Genomic DNA, 17,016 nt, shown 5'->3' with positions numbered 1-17,016 from the left:
CCTACCACCCCATTTTCCCTTGAAAGGAAAATATGAATGAAACATACTTCATTTTCTATTCTTCCTGTACCAAGAGGAAGAAAAACATTCTTATCACCAGGGTCAGGGAATTTGGGGTCCATAAATCTCTACAAACAAATATAAACAGAAAATTAACCCTTATCTTCCTACCATTGGCTACCACTAACCCCAAACCCTTAGTTTTGACAATTCTTCACACATTTATTATTTCTTATTCTAAAAGATATGTAAGCTTCCTGTCTCCTCATTTAATTTCTTCAGGTCTTCATGCTCCTGAGGTCTCCATGAGTATGTAAAGATTAAATAAAATGTGTATGCTTTTTTCCTGTTAGTCTGTCTTTTTATCAGTTTAATTTTCAGATCCAGCATGAGGATGGAGAAAAACATTTCTTTTCCTACAATATAATACAATATCATTACATTAAATATATAAATAAAGAACATATTCAAACATTACCAGTTATTCTAATAGCCCGTGATCACACTATATGGAAATATATAATAGCTAGATTGTGCCATTATCACTATGTTCTTCTATGTGCCTTCAAATATGTTTTTCATATTTTACTCAAATTTCCAAGTGAAGATTTTGTGTATTTCTTTGTCTGTTTGATCAGATTTAAGGCAGTACATAAATTGCTACAATTATTATTTCTCAAATGTGAATGATGAACAGACCCTTTTTAAAAGAAAAAGACATTTTCATAACTCACTCAAGGATATGCATCCTTGCACCTTATTTTGAGAAGGAATGACTTAAGAAATATGTTCAATTTTTGAATAGCTTATTTATTCATTTGTGAGCAATCAATAAAGTTTCTTTATAACTGATAAAGTATTTTAAGTTTACCATAAAAATGACAAGTAATATACAAAAAATATTTATGGACCTTCTAATTTTCCTGAATATATTTTCAAATTCCAGCTTGAGAAGTCCTGGGCTAGATTTTGAAGTCATTCTCCTGTGTTATTCAAAGAATCATCTCACACATATTTTTCTAGAGAAGCTATTGGATCTGAGAACTTCTGGAACAGCCTGAAACATGTTTACCTTAGCATTTTGCTTTAATCTTTCTGTAAATATCAGACATTCTCACTAGTTTTGCTCACCAGGCACCATTTAAGCCTATGTCTTGAATGGTGTCAATCTTGGTTGATGTTAACTTTGTTAACATCATTAAAATTATCCTTTCAAAATTATGAAGAGCCAATAAAAAGAGAATGGGTAGTAATAGAAATCATTTTAGAATATGTAACTATTAATATTAAAGTTTTGGAATAGAGACACTCAGTTGATGAAAAGAAGAAGCTCCAAGTTATCTCTTCACTCTCCCTCTAGAAAAGCACTACATGAAGAATATCTACAATCTATCCTCCAGATAGGAAACAAATGTTTCAGGCAGGTTTCCTATTTCCTATACCCATGGTAGGCAAACTGTGGCTCCTCAGCCACATGCGGCACTTTGGCCCCTTGAGTGTGGCTCTTCCACAAAATACTACCGCCTGGGCGACTCAATTTTGAAGAAGTGGTGCTAGAAGTTGTTTAAGTTTAAAAAACTTGGCTCAAAAGAAATTTAAATCTTTGTACTGTTGATATTTGGCTCTGATGACTAATGAGTTTGTTGACCACTGTTCTATACTATAAAATTGAGAATTGATATTTAAAAAATGATTGAATTTCTATAAATTTAAGCTTTTTCTTTATGTTTTTAATGAAAATAGAATTATCCGAGGCCACCTGGGACCTTTAATTGTTTTTCTTTTTTTTCCCCCAGCAAGAGTAAACATGAATGCTTGTTGTATTTATTAGTAAAACTTTATCAACTAGGAATATGCTGGTTTTAGAATTTATTTAATTTTATATTGGTCAGAGATAGAGCTTCATTGAATCTATTTGTAAAAAATGCATACAGTATAAACTCTTTGTACATTTTAACATTTTAAAAATTTCAAAGAGTTTACAGCATTGTTTGGATGCCAATGATGTTGTTAAACAATCCCTACTAATTCTGATAAACTATTTACCTATTTAGTAGCAGCATATATATTCTATTGTCTGAAGGTCTGGGTTCTAATCTAATTCACTTATTAACTAGCTTTGTAAAGTGAGGAATTTACTTAACCTCTATTAAATTCAATTTAATCTTGGCAAATAAAAAATATGAGTACCTGCCAGTCCATCTTACAATTATATTGAGAGGTCAAATGAGATTAATGCATTTGAAAGGGCTTTGTATTTTCAAATCACTATACAAATTTAAATATTGTGTTTGTTATTGAATATGCAAAATAGTTTTTGGGTCCATTTATTTTTGAATTTACTACATCCTACAAATGATGATCTAGAACAGTGTTTCTCAAACTTGAGTGTACATTAGACAACTGGAGTGCTTGTTGAACAGTCTCAGATTTCAGAGGTCTGGGTAGAGCCTGAGAATTTGCATTTCTAACAGGCTCCTGCAGATGTTGCAATTGCTGGTCTAGGGACCACACTGGAAGTATCACTGATCTAGAATTCAGAGCTCTGTTTTTCCATATATAACAAATACCTGGAAAATAATACTATGTAAAATATTTGAATTTACATTACATTTACTCCCTTAAGTACTTTTCTTATGCTTTTCTTTTTAAGTTTTATCTCCATTTCTAGTAAAATAATAGTCCTGTTGAATCAGACACGAGTATTAATGTGTAATAATCTGCAGCATATTTTATGCTGTAGTTTTTTTTATTCTGATCATGAGACCATTTTCAGTTAAGCGGGTTTCATTGCTGAGTGTTCATTTCAATAATTATGGACAACTGAACAGAGTAATAAGTCTATAAGTATGCATTTTACTTCCTTTGTGTGTATATAAATTTTTTAATTCAAAAGAAAAATTATAAACATTCATTCTTTTCCTAAAATTCAAATACTCTACATAGGAGATGATTTAAGTCATAGTAGAGAAGAAAGGAAGAACATTGTTACTCATATGTACTTTTCTATTCATGTTCAAGGAACACATGTGTTCTAAGTTAAGCTATTTTCAGAATATCTTGCCTTTTAACACCTTGGGGAGGCCATTTACACTTGAACAAATCTCTGGAAATTTTATGGTAAATGTCTCTGAAAATAAACCTATCCCTGGAATAGAAATTATTAATAAAGGAACATTTTGATGACAAAGGAAAAATATATATATATATATACCTGAGGCTATGCAAGGTAAAATAGGAGCATGTAGAAATGATCTACTTAGAGTATGTAAGTTTCATTGACCTTAAAATTAATTTAAATGAATTGAGTGTCTTTTCCATAAAATGATCCTAAATGTACTGAGAGCAAAATGACTTGGATAGTCACTTTTATTTAAGTTTTCTATTTTAAGACCAAATTTTCAGATCAAGGCTCTAAGGAAGTTGGCTAAATTAGATGACTTCTTTTTTGTATGTATTGTTTTACCAGGGACAGATTCCTTCTTAAATTAGACTAGTTCTTTTCATACAGTGTCTTCAGGAAGTATAGTTGGACCAAATGGCAAGAAATATCAGCCAAAGGGTTTATGCATTCTGAAATGTATGGCTAAAAGAAAAATACATTTTGGCTATTTTTATGACTCTGCAGGAAAATCTCTCTTCCGGTTCTCTACCCTTAGCATGAATCATCAAGGGAACTGAAAAAAAGTAATGATGGAAATATTACGAGTGTTCAAAGAATATGAGGTTGTCTCTTGAAGCTTTATCAAGGTTGTCTGGCCTTTCCAGAGTGCATGACCACTTCACACATTATGTAAAAACACCTGGTATATTCAAAGTACATCTTTAAAGATTGGAGGAATATGAAATGATTTTGACCTCATTTCAGGATTTATATTTCTTAGACAAGAGGTCTACATTACTGTAATTTGGCCTATACCGAGACCCAACTTTGTTTTTGAGAAATCGCAGACTGTGAAGATTAGAATCTTGTAATTCACCTTTGTTAAACTATTTTTGAAATGTTGTCAATTAAGTATTATAACTATACTACTTTAATCTAGGGAACAGTCACTATATTGTAGCAATAAATTACAATCTTGAATTGCAAACAATAAAATTAATTCCATAAAAATTATTCCATCTCCCTTCTAATTTATGAAATATAAACTTAGTTATTATAGCTGTGAACACATAATATTTCTATATTTCTCTTGCTGATAAAACTACCCCTTATTCCATGGTAATAAGTGAAGGATCTTAGTGAAGATCTGCAGGTGAAAGTCAAGAAATATATTGAAACCCAGGCAAAGGAGTTATATTTAGAATGCCAAGCAGAATTACACAAAAGGTACAAACTGAAGAATCCCTGCAGAGTTACAGAGGAGGAGAATCTGGCCTGTTGCTCAGGTTAGAAGACAAAAAATGAAATAGAAAAACAAATATCATCTGCTGTGTGATAATGAAGAAAAAAGTTATGTAAAGGCAGCTGAAGACTGTTTTTATTGTTCTCACTTAGACATTGGGTCCAAGATTCCCAATCTGTTCTTGAATGTTTTTCAAAATCAGGTAATTACTAGGACTTGTGACCTTTTGTTAACAAAATGGCAAGGTCTACAACATCAGTGTCTCCTGGTGGATTCTTGTTTGAATAAAAATCCTGTCTCAAAGTTGAGTTTTACTTAATTTCTTACATGTTCTTACTTTGTAAAACATTTGTAATATTAGTAGAGATTAATCTGGTGCTTAAATATCTTTGGTTCTTCTTTTCCACAAAGAAACGATCTTGTTATATATATGTGATTAGATATTATATCTTATGACATATCATTTGAAATCTCACAGTTTGAGCTTATGTCTGCTATTCATCTTCTTTCAGTCTCTTTCTTTTCCAAGCAATTTCTTTTTTAGTTTGGATAAATGTACTGTTGCCTGGTTAACAAACCAGACAGCTTAAAAAGGCATCTTCTTTACTACATTATGATGGTAAAAGTAACTGTTTTATTCATTTGTATTCTGGTTTTGATGATGTCAAAGCCCTCCCCGCCACACACACTTCTTTTTTTTGGCTTCCCTCTTCTTGCACCAATGATGATGACCAATAACTTTCTGTACTTTCAAGGCAATTCATTACGACAATCATACCTATTACTAAAGCACTATTGACTAAGTCACAACAAAATGGGTTTAACTCTTTCATGGTCACTTCTATTTATCGTTTAGATACCTGTGAAAAACAAAGGAAGTTGAAAAGTTGGTATTTAATACTTCAATTTTCAGTAGCCTCAAATTTTGCCATATGGGTCATTAGTATTCTAAACATTTATTACATCAAATATAAATGGGCTTCATTATATCTATTATGAATTGACTCTGTAATTTTCATTTCTGTCTATTTTTCTGTCTGCACTAAATTGGGTTGATTTAAACACCTTTGTTCTCCCTCACATCTAAATTAAATCCCTAATTGCAAAACTTAAAATTAGGCCTGTCTTATTTTTATTTTAAATGCCAGATTCTTGGGAAGAGGCTGGCCTAATGGGCCAGTTAGTAATCACTCAATCAATCAATGCAAGGCCCTCCCCCCCTTGTTTTTATTGTTAAGTTAGTTCAGAATATTAAAATTTTCAATAGTTCTTGTGGGGTGTTCAGTATTGGTCAATGCTTCACTCACCTTCTTGAGGCATTTGAGAGGGACCACCAACTAGCAATTATATTGCAATCCCTCAATTGTGGTTAGAATGGATTAGATGTTCACCAATTACTGTTCTCCTGATAATAATTCTCAGAGGGTGGGGCTCGCCTTGTGAGGTTTTCTCAGATCCTGCCAATCATTGTCAGGAGATTTTAAATAGAAACACTTTTCAACACTTCAGAAGCTCTTGAAAAAGACTTATACATTTCTCTTTTGTTGTCTCTTTAGGTTTCTCACTGCTAATAACTGCTGCCAAGATATATAAATGGAATGGTTCAGCTAAGAGAAGAATATGAGGTTTGAAAAGTTCCTTTCCTCATGACAATTTTACTTTCATTTTGTGATTGAGTTGGGACAGAGACTATAAGAGAAGGAAGCAGAGGATCTTTTCATCTAATACAGTTGAACCACCAGAGAGCAGTTGATTCCTTAGGACAGCTTCCCTGACTATCTTATAGCTTGAGGCCCAGAAACTCAAACACTTTTGGAAAGGGGATTTAGACCTGCTGAGATTGAAAGTAAATGTCTGAATTCTTAAGAATAGATCATATTTGGCCTCCATAATTTATGGACATGAAAAGCAAGATGAATTCTAGAATAAGTACCTATATTTTGAATTTTGCAAAGAACTGGGGTTTTATCAATGTCCATGAAGAATAAGATAAAGAACCAGTCCTAGTTTGGAGGGACTTTCCCAGTTAATCACTTGAAAGTCCACTGTGTTGGGAACTTAAATCCAGGGCAAAGCAGAACAGTTAATTGCTCACTCAAGAAAGAGATATGAGAATAGTAGAGACAGTTTTCATTCTCTCGCTTTTATTGGGCTTCCTTTGAATTAGATGTTCAGATATGCACCATAAGCATTTTGTTATTGTATGCTTATAAGTAGAGCTATGCATGTTTTATTTTTTTATTGAGTGAATTTTAGAAATGATTTGATAGATATATCACTGGAGGGGAGAGGAGGTACAGAATATTCAAAGCCATGGAGCTCATCACTTTCATAGTGAAATGGAACAGTTCCTATGGATAGGAGATTTCAAAGCATATTTAAATAGAGGGTCACTGATATTATCACACTCATGCTTAGACACATAGTTATTTCCTCAAAATCAGTGTTTCATCATTTGGCCTACTCATGGGCAAAGGTAGGCGTGACTTTGTCTTGAGAAATCCACAGAGTGGATGATCCACCTTGAGAGTTCATTTTTTATCTCTATTGGCATGGATGATATATATCTATGTTTACAAAAGTTGGCATATATACAGAAACCAAGATGGGAATTTGAATCTCTCTGGAATTTTTCTCAGATCAATTTAATAAAATATTTATGAAGATACTTTTTCTGTGGAGCTCCTGATTGGGCTGAATTGCATTGATGCTATGTACTGTTATAATGCCAGAGGAACTGAGCAATCAATCTTGGGGAAGTACAGGAGCACTGAAAGTCAGGGTCCAAATAGCTAGGACTCAGAAGTAAAACTTGCTTAAGATGGTGTTTTGTGTGATGCTGTCAGCATAAGCATTGTGGGGGTGGTAGGCCTTCAAATTCATATGGAGGAGAATTTTTAAATACCTATGTTGAAGGTAGAGAGGAAAGAAATGGAGAGAGTTGAAGCATAAAGATCCTTCAGTACAGTATATGCTACTTCCTTTTTTAGCAGTTCATGTCTTCTTCTTTTTTTAAATATATATTTTTATTGATTTCAGAGAGGAAGGAAGAAGGAGAGATAGAAATATCAATGATGACTGAGAATCATTGATTGGCTGCCTCCTGCATGCCCCCCCACAGGGGATCAAGCCTGAATGAAGGTGTGGTATAGTACCAAATGGGGGAAATCTGAGAGGTTTTAAGAAAGAGAATAGCATAATTAGTATCTTGATTAAAAAGCCTACTAATTTGGTGGAGTTATAAAGACTGCATTGAGTAAGGAAAGGCTGTGTGCAGGGAGGTTCATTCAGCAGCTCTTATGAGGGTAAAACAAACAAAAAGTACCAGCTCTGAAGGGCCAACTAAGACTGGAGAAATAGGATCCGATCAGAGGGTCACTGAATGGCAGTTAGACTCTATAGCATTTGGCGCCTTATGGCTTGTCAGATGGAGGAAGAAGAGTAGAAAGGTAATTCTGAATTTTGCACATGGATGAATGGAAGATGGATTGCTGGTTCAGAGAGTACAAATAATAGGAGAAAGAATAGATTTTTAGGAGACAGGTGGTGAACACATTGAACTTTTAAGCACAGTGGGATAGCCATGGATAGCTCCCCTGAAAAAACTGTGCAACTTTTTTTTTTCTGAGCAAAAACCAACTCAGGAAACTAATAAAAATAATTTTTGAGTGAATATATATATATATATATATATGAATATATATATATATATATATATGAAATATATATATATATATATGAAAACATATTTGCAACTAAATTAAACTTTTTAAAATTTTTAAACATTTTTTGCTGCTTATTATTGCTACAGGGTTTTGTGTTGTTTTTTTTGTTGTTGTTTGTTTTTTTACAGTTTTTTTTATTATTTAAACTAGACCACATAATTTTTAAATGTGTTTTTTGTTTATTATTAATTTTAGAGAGAGAGGGAGGGGGAGAATCATTGATGTGAGCAACATTGAATGTTTGCCTCTTGCACACCACCTACTGGGGATTGAGCCTGCAACCTGGGCATGCGGCCCAACCAGAAATGAAACCAGGGACCTCTTGTTGCAAGGGACAGTGTTGAACCAGCTGAACGACACCAGCCAGGGCAGACCACATATTTTTTTTTGTGTGTGTGTATGTTGGGAACTGATAGTGTACAGACAAGGGATTTGGAAAGTTTGGAAATGTAAAGTTAATTTGGCATGGAAGTTTAGCCACAACTTAAAACTGAAAATATCTGTCCCGTTCGAAGAAGCCAAGGTGCTGGTTAAGGTACAGAAGAGTGGTATGATTAAGGCTGCTGGCTGAGAAAAGGAGGCTCTTTGTGATTGCAGAAAATGTGACAGCATGAAAGGAGCTTGTGGGTTTAAAATACTATGCAAAAGACAGAGTGCACTTTTCAGCTGCTAATGAATATGTTATCAAAAGGGAGCATACATGCTGTCCCACTTTTCAGAGAGGGGAACAGATGTGGGGTTCTCCTGAAATCGTTACTCCAGGGTCTGTTCCTCCTTCATGTCTTTACAACTTACTATCTAATGATTTCTAAACAAACTTCTAACAGCATTCTCACCAGCAGTCAGCTGTTTGTAGCTAAGCCATATAGCAGTGGCATATTTTTTAGCTTTGTCTTTGGTAGTGATGATGGTGGGACTCTTGGCTAGAGAACTATGCTAGGAAAGATAGGCTAGTCCATGCTGCAGTAACAAACACACCCTGTAATTTCAGTGCTTTAACACAGCAAAGCATGGGGAAAGGCAGCAGAGATTCTTCCCCAAGCTGTGATCAGAGATCCAGGTTCACTTCCTTTTGTGCCTCCACCATGTCAACACATGGCTTCCAAGGAAGCCACCAAAGGGTAAAAGGGACTCAGAGGCACTGGGCTCTAAATGCCACCACCTTCAGGCGATTTGTGTCCCTTCTGCTTCGAGTCTTATGTGGGCCAGAACTAGCCCTATAATGTTAATCTAACTAAGAAAGGCTGGGAGATGTCCAGAACCATATTTAATAAGTGTTTCTGCTATAGTCTGACTTTCCAGTCACACAGAATATCCTCTTGCTCCTTTCATCCCACTCACAGAACAAACTCAACCCTTCTTTAAGGAGATGGTCTCATTCAATCACTGAATCCAACTCAAAATACAGGAACTCTGTACTCATGATAGCTTTAGAATTAGACCTAATTGTGTCTTTACTTTTTTTTCCCAGAATCCCATGAACTTTAAAGACAAATTATACCTGCTGGAATGCTTTAATTAGACAAAAGGAAGGATTGGAAATAGTCCATAGACCTTGGTTCATAGCAAATCTGAACCACCACTGCACAGATAAGAGGAAGGCCCTTACCTTGAAAAGGGGGTGGGGGTGGGGGTGGGAATGGGTGGGAATTTCCTTAATTAGGTCTTGATTCTACTCTACTCTTTTGTCTATTGTTCTCAGTGGTCCCAGGTGAGGTGGATGCTAAGGAATGTGCCTCTCTGTAACTTTAGCACCTTCTTCTCAGCTAATTTCCTGCTCTTGGAAGGCTGGGGGCCAAAGAATTGTTTTGAGTCTGGAGCAGACATGATTATAAACCAGTCATATGGTTTCTTTGGCAATGCAGTTGCTTTACAAACTTAATAGGCTTTAAGTTTGTTTCCAGTAAATTTCATGTTCCAGGTGCCCACCCATAGTTCTCTTTTTTAGTCCTTTAACCTTCTATATGCCTTTGCTCCTAATATGCTTTCTCTCTTATTTTATAGGGGCTACCTTGAGGCTATTAAGCTTGAATTTAAAGGCCATATCCTTAATTTGATCTTTGCAATCAGTCACTCTATTAGCTCAGACTGTTTGCAGTATCATAAATTACAGGCTGGACATGTGTCCTGATGTAGGTTTTGGAAGAGACAATGTGTTAATACCATTTACATCCATGGTTCTCAATGCCTTCCAGGGGAGATGGTCAATGTCTCATACGTTTTTTATTTTTATGGGAGCATGGACGGTGCTAGTGCTACTGGTATCTAGTGGGTAGAGGCAATGGTTGCTGATAAACATTCCACAATGCACAGGTCAGCCCCCATAACAAAGGATTATTTAGCCCAAAATGCTGAGAGTGTCAAAGTTGAGAAGCCAACTGATAATTAGCATTAGTTTTATGAGCTAACATTGTTAAAGAAGGTTAACTTGATTTTAAAGTATACTACTTAGTGAAAAAGTCCAGAAAAAGACTATAAAATGAACTTTTTTCTATGAATAAGTTATTGTTCAAAATTACTAGTGTTGTCTCCAAAAAAATGCATTTTGAGTTAGAGGATTTATATCATCCTGGTCTTCTAATCCATTATCAATACTTTTTCCATTTTTATCACTCTATTTGTTTCCTTCTGGCGCTCATCTTAGCTGTAAAGAGAAGGATTGCTTGAAGGAAATGCCCCTTGGGTAATATATCTGCTCCCCAAAGCACATGTCTTCATAATAATCACATGCTTACACTGCTCAAAAAATATAAGGGGAGTGTCTTACAATCTGCTACATTATTTACACTCCCTATGCCTTATTTCCATTTTGCCTTTTTTGACAGTTTTAGATTTGAGGCACATGGATTATCACTTGTTTTAAATGACATTATTATTTTTCTTTTTTGCAGAAAAAGAAAAGGAGTCAAAAATTGGAGAAACTGTTTAATTTCTTATAAATGGGATTATCACAATTAGAACACCAGCTTGCTCACCTTGTCCTTGGGCCTAACATCGAACTCTTCTATGCGATGTCTTTTTTGAAGTTATGAGTAATACCCCAAATATTTTACAGCACTCTCATGAGTCACAAAGCAGAGGAACTATAAATACTCTTGTTCTTGAGAAACAATGATGCTATCTATTCTTTCACATTCACCCACCTCATCTGCTGTTTTATTTAAGGTTAAGCTCTTTTTTTTTTTTAAACAACTTTATCCTACTTTAAACATTTAATATCCAGTACAAGTTGTGTTTTCTAGTAAGCTGTTTATTTGATCTGATGCTTCATAAATGTATCTAAATCTAGCTCATCATGCATTGCTAGCTACACCTAAGCATACACACAAGTCTGAATTACTCCACTCCTCTTCAAGGAAAAGAACAAAAAGCAAGAATGGTAGACGTGTTTATAATTAATATCCTACTGGATTAATCAGCATCCTTCAGGATGCTATGAGACTTTTGATGTATCCAGAAAATCACTGCCTTGATCTATACACCTCTCTTTCAACACACACATACCGTACAGCAGTTACAGTTTTTGAAAATGTGATCCTCCAAGTAAGGTAGTAAATAATATTAAGTGACGAACTTGTCTCTTTGAATAACCTAATTCCATGCTTAATTTTGAGTCTTTCAGGAGGCATTTATGTTTAATATTTGTAGCTAACACTATACATCTATTCTAAAGCTAACTAAACACAAACGAGATTGGCTTTTTAAAGTGACATATGTATTTCAGAATGGTTAAATTGTTGAGTACTTGTGATTGAGAACATAAAAGACATGGTATTGCACTGAAGGAGAGAATGAAGGGAAAGGGTGATTTACAGGGAAAAATTGGGTGTTAGATTGAGACAACCTGAGTCTCCAATTGTGTAACTCTCTCAATTTCTTAAGAGCTCTGATCTTCAGTTCCTTTGCCCATAAATATGAAATAAAAATACCTCTGTTTTAGAGTTTGAGGTGTTAAACAAGATGGAGCCATACATGGGACATTACAACAACACAATTTAAAAGTTCAGTTTCATGAGGACTATGGTACTCTGGTAAGAATCACTGCAGTAGTTGTAACATGATTTGCATTTCAGTTTTGGAATTAATGTATTCAGGTATGTGCCTGACACATGGTGGGCACTCAGTAAATGTTGAATGAGAAAATGTGGTTTAAGCAGAAATCTTGGAAGTTGACTAGGAAAAAAACAACAACAACAACAACAAAAAACACCACACACACAGAATGGAAATAAGTTCATCATTTCTTTCTTAACTATCTTTAAAATCAGGATTGATGCCATATTTTCTGCAAGCAGAAGGATACACTGCCTGATCATTTCAGGTTTATTATTACTTGATAATTATATTTCAAGTACTTTCATTATATATATTAGACTAATCAAGGCATTACCTTCTCCACAACTTAGTTTTTTGATTGAAAATGAATATGTTACCAGTTTCTCTGAGTTGGAAAATTTACATTAGCTCTGTCTCTGAGGGGGTTGGGGAGTCAGAAGTGTGGGGAGGTGAGAGAGTGGCTGCTTCCGCCCTGCCATGCTTTGATATAGGCATGGCCCTGGGTGTCCCTATGTGCTTGTCCAGTAAATATCCCTGTGCCAGAGAAGTGAAACATCAAACAGCAAATAAAACATGCCACGCATGGCAGATTGGAAGAGAGATAGAGGAGGAAAGCTAAATTGGATGCATTTTAGTCTTTAAACTGCATTTCCCCCAGTTTTCTTAAAGAGGGACTCCACTTCTTCATTTTGCAGGAGCCTCACTGATTATGCAGCTATATGAGGTGGAATCTTCAGATGCTTAATGGTCCTTCCCGACCCTCACCCCCACCCCCCCAACCACCTTCCTCTCTGACTGTATCTGGTAGAATGTGTCTTCCTCACACAGCTTTGCAGCCTCACTGACCTTCTGTCTGTTTCTTTTACATCAACTATTTTCAACTTTTTGCATCTGATGGCACACATAAACTAATTACTAAGATTCTGTGCCACATAAAAATAATATTTTTTTTACCAGTCTAACAAAAAATAAGCATAATTTTGATTCACTCACCCTGGTCTGTCTAAGGAGGTTGAAGATATAAGCTGTTAGCAGGAGCAGGAAAAAGAGCTCCCTATATATCTGAAGGGGCCACCAATAATGTCTGCCATGGCACCCAGCTGGTAGAAGTAGATAAAATGCAGGTGATTGCAGCCAGAAGGCAGAATCTTTGTAACCTTTAGTAGTTGTCAATTTCATAAGAACAAGAGCATAAGATAGAAATAGAGCAGGGACCACACAATTATTAAATTTCATAGAGATGACAAACAAACTAATTGGCTTGGTTAGGTAGAGTTGGAAAACTTGGTAACTCTCAGATACATTAGTTTCATAGGCACTAACTGCAGAGCCTTAAGGAGGAAAAGGGTGGTGAGGCAAGGGGGTAAAACATTCACAGGAGTAGCCCTCAGTTATTCATTAATATATTATATTTGGGCACACACTTACAAAGGAAAAACAGATTTGAAATTGCAGTGACCCCATGGCATCACATGGCATATTACTATGAGCAGGAAATTTAGGTTTGATTTCCATCTTACTGCATACAGCTATTCATCATGAAATAGCCAAATATATTTGAATGGAAGATTTGAGAAGATGCACACAGAAAAATTTCACTCTGGAGTAGAACAAAAGAGATTCATTTCAGAAAACTTAGGCTGTACATAGTTGTGTAAATTATTTACATTCAAGAAGTCAACACTCGCCGAAACTGGTTTGGCTCATTGGTAGAGCGTCGGTCTGCGGACTGAAAGGTCCCGTGTTCGATTCCGGTCCAGGGCATGTACCTTGGTTGCGGGCACATCCCCTGTAGGGGGTGTGCAAGAGGCAACTGGTAGATGTTTCTCTCTCATCGACTTTTCTAGCTCTCTATCTCTCTCCCTTCCTCTCTGTAAAAAATCAATAAAAAATATATTAAAAAAAAAAGAAGTCAACACTCATTGGATGAGGAGTAAAGTGTTTTTTTGTAGCAGCTATTCAAACCAACCTTATGAGAAATGGTTGCATTAAAACTTTATGAAAAAGATCAAATTGCCCTAGATAGAGGGAAACATTTAAAGAGTGGACCATAAGAACATACATCATTTTATCCTTTGATAGCCTTGACCAGTATTTGTAATAATGAACACACTTAAGGATACACTTTGGAGTAAGACAGAGTTAGTTTTAAATTGTAGCTTGGCTCCTTGTGTATTTTATGACCTTGAGTAAGTTACTTAAACTCTCTGAGTTCATTTTCCTCATCTTCTCTATGGCTGTTGACAAGTTTTTATGAGGATAGAGTGATATATACAGTAACTGATACACAGTCAGAAATTTCTGGCAGGTAAAAGAGATCCCTTACTTCCACTCCTCAATGCTTGAGGTCTTCTGCCTTTGATCCACAAGGTATAGGCCTCTTTACTTTAAATTCCATCTTTGTTAGTGGCAGAAGGAATCAGTAGCTATCAAGTGGTGGATGAACACGAATAGATTCTGTAGCAGGCCTGGATGGTTTGTGATTGAGGGAGCAAGTGGATCAAGGACATTCAAAGGTTAAGGATATAATAGAAAGTTCTATTTTTACCATTGAAGTTCATGGATTCACATATAATACATTCCTTAAGCACATAATAGAGTCATAGTGTTAAAGTAGAAAATATAGACACATAGTATACAGAGTTTTATTTTTCCCTTGGGACCTAAAATACATGATATAACATCTAATTATATCTTGCCATTTACACACAATCTTTGACAATTTATTTCCAGCATTTTGCACAGGGTCCTTAATTTTATATTTTTTTCTTCATAATTGGGCTTAAACCTAATGCAAGTATGATTGGGGTTAAGATGAGCCATAATGGGAATGCCTAATGATTTCATCTTTGTTTCAACTGTATTAAGCTTTTGAGACCTATGATTTTTATCACTATTATCAGCATTTTCAATGTTCATTTTCTATTCATTTTGGCAAAATAATAAGGCCAAAGAGCAGAAAATATTCAAATAATTGCATGAAGCCTGCTCTTACAGACAAAGATGGCATGGCTGCCCAAACAGAACTCTTGGCTGTCAGGCAGTGCCACCACACATTAGTGCAAAATGTTCGTTGATCTGCTGATGTATGAAAGTCTGGATTTGGCATACAAAAGGCACTTTGGAATGTCGATGTATAATGCATGAAAGTGTTGGCTGTTCTGAAGCTGAAAATATGAAAGTCGGGGACAGCCTGTATGTATATGAACAAAGAAGAGGAGACAGATATAGTTAATCATGTCTGACTTTGTCATGGAGGTGTTAAGGAAGGCTCCCAAGTGGAGGTGACTGAGTGCAGTCCTTCAGGGTGAGTAGACTTGGACTAGGGATTGGCCCACAATCTAAACGTGAACCCGTCTCAGAACTGGTAAAGAAAGTGGCATGTACAGGAAGGATGAGGGCAAAAGATAGTGTGGAAAGAATCAAGAAGTTAGTTTGGAAACAGAGTTTGAAGATACCTGCATGCTATGTGAAGAAGTTTGTACTCTAATTTGTAAGTCAGTGGGTCCTTTTATGGTTTAAAAAAATGAATAAAATAGTTAGGTGATTTCAGTTTAAAAAAAAATCCAATTTCATGCTTTTCTTGAGAAAATACAACACTGAGTCTCTGTTCCTATGAGGCAATACTTGGCTGGAACAGATTTGCTGCTGCATTTCTCACACAGGCCTTCTGCTCTCCATCTTCTTTTCTTCTCCTTGTCTGGCTTCGCTCATAAATGACCTGCCTGGACTTGGCAGGCATTTAAATCTGTGGGCTCTGAATGTGGTGGGGACTATTAGAGACTTGCAAGAAAAAGAATGATCAGAGAAATTTATTTGAAAATTTTATCTTGAATTTGATACTGTGTTAGACTCTGTACAGTAGAAGTACAGGGCTGGGAGCCACAAGGAAGATTACTGGAGTGGATGTATTGAGAGAAAGGGACACAGAGTGGCAGAAAGATGCAAAAAGACAAAGAAACACAAGGAGATTATTTAGAATTCCAAGTGATAGGAGGAGACCTGAGTATCCTCTGTATTTTTGTGAATTACATAGCACTAAACACATTGCCTTGCATAGAATAGGTACTCAATAAATGTTGGTTGAGTTAACATATGTGCTGATAAACATTTAATCATTGTGTGGACTTTCTCATGCATCCTTTGGGCCCTAGTTTATCATTTACTAAGAGTTAGTGAAGAAGTAGAATTTGGGACAGCTCCAAGTAGAGACTGACACTAGAGATTTTGTGTAAATTGTTTTCAATGTTTGACATGGTACAGATTAAGCAATATTGAATCGCCTCCAATTTCAAATTCTATATTGATTTTGAAAAAGATTACCTTCAAAGTCAATTGCATTGAGTATGTGAGGATTAATGAGTCTGTTTTATATTAGAACTTTTAGTTGTTTTATAAAATACTGAGTACATCCCAATCCATATTTATAAAGCATTGGTAATGCACAAGTAATAATTATTCAAGTAATGCTTATGTACAGATCACAAAATTACAAAATAAAAGGTTATCATTTCTGAATCCATTCCAATCTCATTTAATTCAGAGAAAATCACTACTCTGAATTTGTGTTCATTTTCTTGCCTTTCTTTATATTTTTAACCTTATGTTTCTAATACAAAACCATATATTGCTTACTTTTGCATGTTGTCTTTAACTTTTCATAACTGGAATAATACTGTAGATATTCAGTGCCTTACTTTTTACACTCAGTTTTAGGTTTCAGAGGTTTAGACATCAATGAAGATAAATGTAATTAATTGACTTTCCATTATATGAGACACCCTGATTTATTATATTTTTAGTGAACATTTGCTAATATAAATAGTGCTATTATGAGTGCTCTCCTAGTGTGAAAAAAAATGTGTTTCTTTAGGGTTTAAACATGGAAA

The 17,016-nt window shown here is 35.3% G+C and overlaps 1 long non-coding RNA gene across 1 annotated transcript in view; it reads left to right on the top strand.

The window, feature by feature from the left end:
• Positions 1-17,016, top strand: part of LOC311621697 — a 357,942-nt gene that overhangs the window by 281,360 nt on the left and 59,566 nt on the right. Inside the window, exon 5 of the long non-coding RNA XR_014794866.1 lies at positions 5,903-5,971. This is a non-coding gene — a long non-coding RNA (uncharacterized lncRNA). The remainder of the gene's footprint in view (positions 1-5,902; positions 5,972-17,016) is intronic.

The sequence above is a fragment of the Pipistrellus hanaki genome (assembly GCF_964339955.1).
Source record: "Pipistrellus hanaki genome assembly, chromosome: 4".
Lineage (NCBI taxonomy): Eukaryota > Metazoa > Chordata > Mammalia > Chiroptera > Vespertilionidae > Pipistrellus > Pipistrellus hanaki.
The sequence above is the reverse complement of the archived record's forward strand: the minus strand, read 5'-3'. Positions and strand labels throughout refer to the sequence as shown.